The sequence below is a fragment of the Trifolium pratense genome, linkage group LG2 (genome assembly GCF_020283565.1).
Source record: "Trifolium pratense cultivar HEN17-A07 linkage group LG2, ARS_RC_1.1, whole genome shotgun sequence".
Lineage (NCBI taxonomy): Eukaryota > Viridiplantae > Streptophyta > Magnoliopsida > Fabales > Fabaceae > Trifolium > Trifolium pratense.
This window is the reverse complement of record NC_060060.1, coordinates 8,153,885-8,162,368: the sequence shown is the minus strand read 5'-3', so window position 1 is coordinate 8,162,368 and position 8,484 is coordinate 8,153,885.

Below are 8,484 nucleotides of genomic sequence, written 5' to 3'. Positions count from 1 at the left end.
ATTGAACCATACAAGGGTGACACGATCTATGCCTTGTGGTCAGTATAGATATAAGGGCAAAGGGGTAATTATACATAAGATCGTTATCATAGAAAGGTTTCGTCAGATCACATGACATTCTCGTCACTTGGGTAGCAGTGATGTGTTGCTAGATACCGCTCACTGTTTATAATATTAAATATGTGATTTAATATTATTGTCAACGTTACGAGAACCTCTAGGGTCACACACAAAGAACAGATAGATGAGAGAAATAAATAAGTAAGACTTATTTATAAAATAATAAGTAGGACTTATTAGTAATTAAATAATTAAGTATGACTTATTATTTAATTTATGAAAATAGAGAAATGCGGTCCACCGTAAGGTACGGTGCAGTGCTTGGTTTGATGACCACACAAGTGGTTCTATAAATAGAACCCTTGTGATGAAGTTTTGTAAGCTTAACCTAATTCACAATGTGAAACCTAGCCGCCGCACTCTAAAAACCCCGTTCTCTCTGACTCTCTCGTGATTTTGGCTAGCACCGATCATCGGAGAAATTCTGTTCGTGTGGACTGAGAAGATGCATCGCTACTTTGCTTTGCTCGTGATCGAAACTATTTCCATACTTTGTGAGGTAACAATTCTATCACTGATTCATTCTAAGTTCGTAATGATCTAAGGAAAGGAAATCGTTTTTTTTTTTAAAAATTCCGCTGCCTCTGATATATCGATTTCCCTTCAGTGGTATCAGAGCCAATGACGAAACCTTGAATCAGATTGTTTTGTTTACTGTTTAAATCGTTTAAACATGTTTATGATTAAATTGTGATTCTGTTTAAAATGTTTAAATCGCGATTCTGTTTTAAATTGTTTAAAACGTGATTTGTTTAAATTGTTTAAAACGCGATTTTGTTTAAATTGTTTAATCGCAATTGCAATTCTGTTTAAATTCGTTTAAACATAATACTGTTTAAATCGCTATTCTGTTTAAATTGTATAAAACGCGATTTGTTTATATTGTTTAATTGCAATTCTGTTTAAACATGTTTCTGTTTAGAACTGCTTCTGTTTAAACAATTTGTTTAAATTTGTTTAAACATTTTTTGAATCAATTAAATAATAAAGGGAATTAAAATCGACATCGCAACAACTTTAAACCTTAAGCAATAATAGTATATGTGATATACTGGTTTTTATCATAAAATAATTAAGTCAGATGATATTTGTTTATTTGATAATTGATATTTGAAACTTCGGAACCGTATCTGGTGAAGTACTTCGGAACCGTATTTGGTGAAGTGCTCCGGAACCGAATCTGGTGAAGTTTTAAAATATTCGATCATCATATAGAATAAAAATCAGAGTACTTGATTTGGTATGATCATGTTATTGCAATTAGGATTCATAACGGCGCATGTGTTGTGTCATTATAATTAGGGTTTGCAAAACGTATCAAATGTTGATGCATAAATTAGATGGTAACTCAAAGTGATTTTGACAAATATATTTAATTTTGAAATTGTTTCAAAATTTTAGAAATATCTTTTGAAATTGTTTTAAAAGATAATATTATCATTTTTGCAAATATATTATTCAAAAGGGTTTTGAATAAATAAATTACCATATTTGATAATTAGAAAATTGTCAAAGATTTGATTTAAAGTATTTGATTTAGAATTACAAGATTTGAATCAAATTTAATTAATTGGGTTTTTCAAAGCGATTATGAATCAAAATGTTTGATTCTGTTTTTAAAATTAATTATTTGAATTATTTAAAGTTTATTCAAAAGGAGTTTTGATTAATTAAATTACCATATTTGATGATTATAGAATCATTAAAGATTTGATTCAAAATATTTAATTTAGAATTAAAAGATTTGAATCAAATAAAATTGATTTGGTACTTTTAAAGCGATGATGAATTAAAAGGTTTGATTCTGATTTAAATTAATTCAAAAGTGTTTTGATTAATTGTTAAAGATTTGATTTAAAAGTTTAGCATAAATTTAGCATAATTTTAATTTTTATGAATCAAAAGATTTGATTGTAGATTAAAAGATTTGAATCAGTTTTACTTTTATTTGATATGTATCCATGTGATGCGATATTATTTTGAAATAATATTAGTTTGTTATGCCAATAAAACAGAAAAAATATATATTTTTTTTTTTTGCGCTAGTTTGCTAAGATACGTTGTTATTGGCATAACAATGTAATATTAATTTAATAATAATAGTAATAATAAGATGTTATTATTACTTATTTATTTATTTATTAAATATATGGTATATGGTTATGACCTTAGATATTTGGTGCGTTAATTTATACGGCCTGCGTGTCGTGGTTTATTTTAAAATACGGCCTGCGTGTCGTGCATTTTATTTATTTATTTATTTAGTTACTTAAATAATGTAATTGCTCGAGTTCAAAAGAGACAACGCCAAATGATGATATCGATGGAGAAGCTTGAGAAGTTTGCTCGAGGGTCAAAGAATTGTAATAAAGTAGTTTATTTAATTTTTGTGCGTTAGGAGGTCATAACCATACTACCTAGTCTATTTTATTTTATGTATGTGATGCATGAGATGTATGTTTTAATTATATTTGCCATGTATGTTTTATATAATTATTAAACGCATATTTACATGAATGTCATGTAAAGTGAAACGCGTGTATAAGATACACATGTCGGTGAGATCAAATTTAATTAAAAAATCTTTCAAGTACTCATAAAGACTAATATTGAAGATGTAGGTTTTGCCAACGCAAGGTGCATTTTCTATACTAGTAAGATGTGTCTATATTAAGTTTTATGCTTTCCAAAGAATAGCACCCTTCAAGATCAATATCGATTAATGTAGGTTTTGCCAACGTAAAGTGCATTGTCAATATTGATAAGTTGCGGTGAGATAACCAGTTTATCCGATTGCTATTTATTGGGTTTAACTTAACTAAAGAAAAATATAATATGATTATATGACTTTAGAAGAAAATGTTGGGTTATTCCATATGATGGATTAAAATAAGTGTTATTCACCCAACGGAAAGGATATGAGAGTTGTATGAGATACAATTGGAAACAGTTTCCTACCTAAATAACTACGTTTTGTGTAATCAGCCCAACGCTGACTTAAAACAAAGTGAAATATGGATCTCATTCCCACTAGAAAATTTTCAACGGGATTTTCCGAATCAAATGTCGAGGGTCATTTGTTTTGAGTAAAATAGTGGGAGCATATTTAATTAAAGACCTAGTTAAATTTGTTTTAATCATGATACAAATATTCTTATCTTCATAATTAGATATATTTGGCATATAGTTTATATTTTACTAAAGGTCCTTACGAAGGACATAAGGTTCGGAAAAGAGTTTCTGAATTGGTACATATATTGATAATTGTTCTCAAATACGAGAAAAACTTCTAATAGTTTTGAAAGAGTCAAAATGGAAGAAAGAAGTAAGACTTCTTCATACATCTTGTTATAGAAAGTTAAATTATTTACTTTTACATCTAAGGTATATGATACTAGATGCAAATTTCATATTTATTGAAATATGAAATTGTTTTAAAGAAGTAAAAATTTGACTATAGATAAAATCAACTTACGTTTAGAATGAAATAGTTTCATTGATCGTATAAGTTGAGTTTAACATGGAACCAAATAATTGTTATTAAGTTTCATTTGATAATAGAAGCATTGAGCCTAAACCTTGTATTGACAAGAAAAGGACTACTTGTTTCATTTCTCTTACTTAATTTACATTGCTAATAAGTTTAATAGATGTGAATATGTGTATTTGACACAAACTATGATTCTTTGAATTTGTTCAAAGAATTCATGAATGAATGAAGTAAAGGAAATTTTGAAAAGTATATAGACCATACGAACATGTCGTGATGGTAAATGCTTAAATAAGAAGTATAATAATAACTATTTATATTACATCATGTTTGACATGTTTACATATAAGATAGTTCATTTATATCTCTTACGACTCTTTTTGAAAAATTATTTTAATTACAGTTATTCTTTACCCACAACAAGTTCCAATAAATCAAATCATAAAGACACCATATTCGATATGGAGGTAAGAGTACCTTATTTGACTTTATGATAGTTTGAGATTGTAAGGTTTATTAGATAAACTTAAATTGAATGAATGTGTATTTGTGGAAGTACCTAAGGGATACTAACTTTACGACACTCTCTAGGATAAAAGTTGTTTTATTACATGAACTGAAATATTTCTTTAGAAGAAATATGTCTCTAAAAGAGACAGTGGGAGTGACGTAAAACTTGAGTAAATTCAAGTAACACAAAACACATGTCCTTTCAAAATTGGAACACGAATCAATTCCACAAGGTTGTTGTTGGACTACCGGTTCGAGTAGCACAAGAACTAGATGAGTCTAATATGTCCTATCAAAAGTTGAAGGACATGGCCTCACCATAACACTTCTGGCGGATAGATAACGAGGTTCTATTCCTTAATTGGAATGACATTACATATGTATTTGACATATGGATAGGGTTTTATTAATCTAAAGCATGCTAGAAAAGTATATAAATTACAAAATTCATTTGTGAATTTGTTCAAATTTCTCAAAGTTGAATTATCAATTTTATTGATCAAGTTTTATGAAAACAAAGATTAATAAAGGAAATCTTGTGCACACAAGAAAGTCAGTGGGAGTATTTAAATTAATCTTGTAGTGTATGTGGATGACGTACTGATCATCAAGACAATTTTCATACGCTACACATGTAAGACATGATTAGGTAATTGTTTCTTGATGAAATACTTAGGTGAGACTTCCTAAAAGTTAGGAATCAAGATCTATAGAGATAGATTGTTGAAATATATCAACATTAGCCTATGTACAAATTTGATGAAGTGTAAAGACACCTCATGTGCTTAAATTATTGAAGTTATTGCATACATCACATGATGTATTTTGTCTCAAAGACAATATCCAACCTCATTGGATGAGAAAGGGATGCATGAGAAGTATCCAAATGCTTTGGCAATTGGATTGATCATGTATATCATGATATGTACTAGACCAGATGTACTATATGCTATTAGTATAAACAATATGTACCAATTATTTCTAGTGATTGTCATTAGATCACCATCAAGAATATCCATGGATATTTTAAAATCACTAAGGATGACTTCTTGATCGGATATGGAAATGATCATTGTAAATGAGTTACAATGATATTGATTATCCAAAACCGAAGAACAGTATACCCAGATTGTAGTCTGGAATAAATTTTATGCTCGGATGTCAAATCTATAAGCTTACAAGCTTCAGAAGATTGATATATCTATTACAAAGGTCAAATATATGATTTGAATCGTTTGTCTCATAAGATGAGGCAGAAAATTATTTTCCTTACATTGCAGATTCCCTTGACCTCATTAAAGATGGTAATGGTTTAATCTTGCAAGCAACGGAAAACCAGATCTCACCAACGATTCAAATACAAGTTTTGACACTTGATTTCTTTTTATAGAAGATCAAAAGTGTAAATTGGAAGATGTATCGGGTACCAACATAGGAAAGAGTTTCTTATCCACTAATAGAAAATCTTGCATAGAAGATGCTTGATGATGACGCTAGTCCAATAGATGTTGAGTTAATATCTGATTGGCTTTAGTGCTAGTGGGAGATTGTTGGAGTAAGCCCTAAAAGCCAATCTATTTTGATAGAATCGTCTTTTGTATGATGACTTTGATTTATATATTTAATATATATAATAAGGCATTTCTTTATTATGTTTGTTTCAAACTAATAAAGTCCCTAGAATAGCTAGTCTAATTAATGGAACATTAAGTGTGACTTAATAGTGAGACTCCATTAAACATAATGACACTATTCTTAAAGTATCCATAGTCAAGTTTTACTGTGATGTGGGATAACAGTAAAACATAGAGACTATTATGTGAGTAGACCGATGACTTCATCTCACGAGTCATGGATATGAGATATCAAGTCTTCACATAGATATAAATATTAGGAGTAATATTTATATTGGATTGACCCGCCATAAGAATGCTACATTGTATGTTATGAAAAGTGTCATAAGTTATTCTCATAGTGATAATGGTGTATACCACCCTTCGACCTGAAACCACTATGGACCCTAGATGTGGAGTAGAATACTTAGTTGCCGTTCAAACATTGTCCGTAACAGGATGACTATAAAATCGGTTGATGGGTACTCTACAAATCATGCTGAGGGACATGAGTGACCTAGATGGAATTTGCCCCTCTTACATAACAGGAGCAATATCTGTAGGCCTCTTGATGGAATATAACTGATAAAATGCGTGGCCACGCCGAACTAAGTCAATATGAGATATTGAGCTTATTCGTTGTTTAGTATATTCTGGGATCAAGAAATAAAATATTGAACCATACAAGGGTGACACGATCTATGCCTTGTGGTCAATATAGATATAAGGGCAAAGGGGTAATTATACATAAGATCGTTATCATAGAAAGGTTTCGTCAGATCACATGACATTCTCGTCACTTGGGTAGTAGTGATGTGTTGCTAGATACCGCTCACTGTTTATAATATTAAATATGTGATTTAATATTATTGCCAACGTTACGAGAACCTATAGGGTCACACACAAAGAACAGATAGATGAGACAAATAAATAAGTAAGACTTATTTATAAAATAATAAGTAGGACTTATTAGTAATTAAATAATTAAGTATGACTTATTATTTAATTTATGAAAATAGAGAAATGCGGTCCACCGTAAGGTACGGTGCAGTGCTTGGTTTGATGACCACACAAGTGGTTCTATAAATAGAACCCTTGTGATGAAGTTTTGTAAGCTTAACCTAATTCACAATGTGAAACCTAGCCGCCGCACTCTAAAAACCCCGTTCTCTCTGACTCTCTCGTGATTTTGGCTAGCACCGATCATCGGAGAAATTCTGTTCGTGTGGACTGAGTAGATGCATCGCTACTTTGCTTTGCTCGTGATCGAAACTATTTCCATACTTTGTGAGGTAATAATTCTATCACTGATTCATTCTAAGTTCGTAATGATCCAAGGAAAGGAAATCGTTTTTTTTTTTTTTTTTAAAAATTCCGCTGCCTCTGATATATCGATTTCCCTTCATTTTCGGTATAGGGCAGATCGGAGGTTGCGATTCAGATGGTGGGGTTAGTTGCTGGAAACGTTACCGGAATAGGAAACATGCCGGAATAAGTCACACCAGCAGATAATAGAAAAATTGGAGTTAACACAGTTTGTCGAAAAAAAATATCACCGGAGGACAGTGGGTCCATCGGGTAAGCACGGTGTAGGGTTGCTCTACTTTCTCTCACTGCCACCTGTCCTTTTCAGCCCATGTGAGTTAGTGGTGATAGTTAGGGAATAATTCTCTGTGGTCCCATCTTTCTTTTTTCTCTTGTACACCTATCAAACCTTTCAAACCTATCATATAGCTCTTTATGAAGAATTACCACTTTGTCCTCCATTACTCTTATTTCCATTTTCCATCTTGCTTACTAGTCTTTATTATATTTCTTAAATAAATTCTCAACTTACTAGTCTCCATAATATATGAAACAAAGCATATATTATTACCTTATACGTGATTATAATTTTGGGGATGTTACAATCTACCCCCTTAAAAGAATTTCGTTCTTGAAATTCAAGGCTTTCCATCTTATCATCGAGATAATTGCCTATACTCACGTCTAAATTCATCGACTTCACTTTGTTACCTGTCATGGTTTGTCGTTCAAGGGTTATTAATCCTGACTCTTTACTGCATTAGCAGTCTTAATGCAACCATCAAACTCCCTACATATCCCTTTCAAGATATCGAACTTTCAACTTTGGTCCATCATTATACCTCGTTGATACGCGCTCGTCTTTTAATAGTCTTATGCGTTACTTCGTCTTATTCCAATCTCTTAAGGTACTTCAATTCCTCATATCCAATTCTTCGAATCATACCAAAACGCGCGTATTAAACATCTCTGTTGAATCATACCTAGCAAAATCTTTGCTCTTCTACTTTTCTCTTCATAAGCCTAACGGGTCCTCTTCCTCGGGTTGTCCACGGGTTAAAATGTGTACAAATGCGTACATTACTCGCCATATGTTCGTTTAGACATCTTACGGTCATCCACGTCCAATCCCTTGGAATAAACCTTTTCTCTCTCAAATAGTTGTAACCTTTCAGTTGAACTCATCTTATTTATAATTTTCCAGGTTTATGTGCATAACATGGTCACTGAAGACGATCTGGTGAGTCGTTCATCTGAATTTGAAGCTGCAATACATAATGGGGAAAAAACTTTGTTAAGGGTGTTATGAGATAAAAAGACTCAGGAGTCAGGGTAAGTTCTATCCACGAAGCGCAATATTGTTTTGTGCTGTTTGCGTTTGATTGTTAGTCTAACAATTAGGCTATGGCTCTTTTTATTGTTATGGAAGATCTGAGGAGGAAAGGG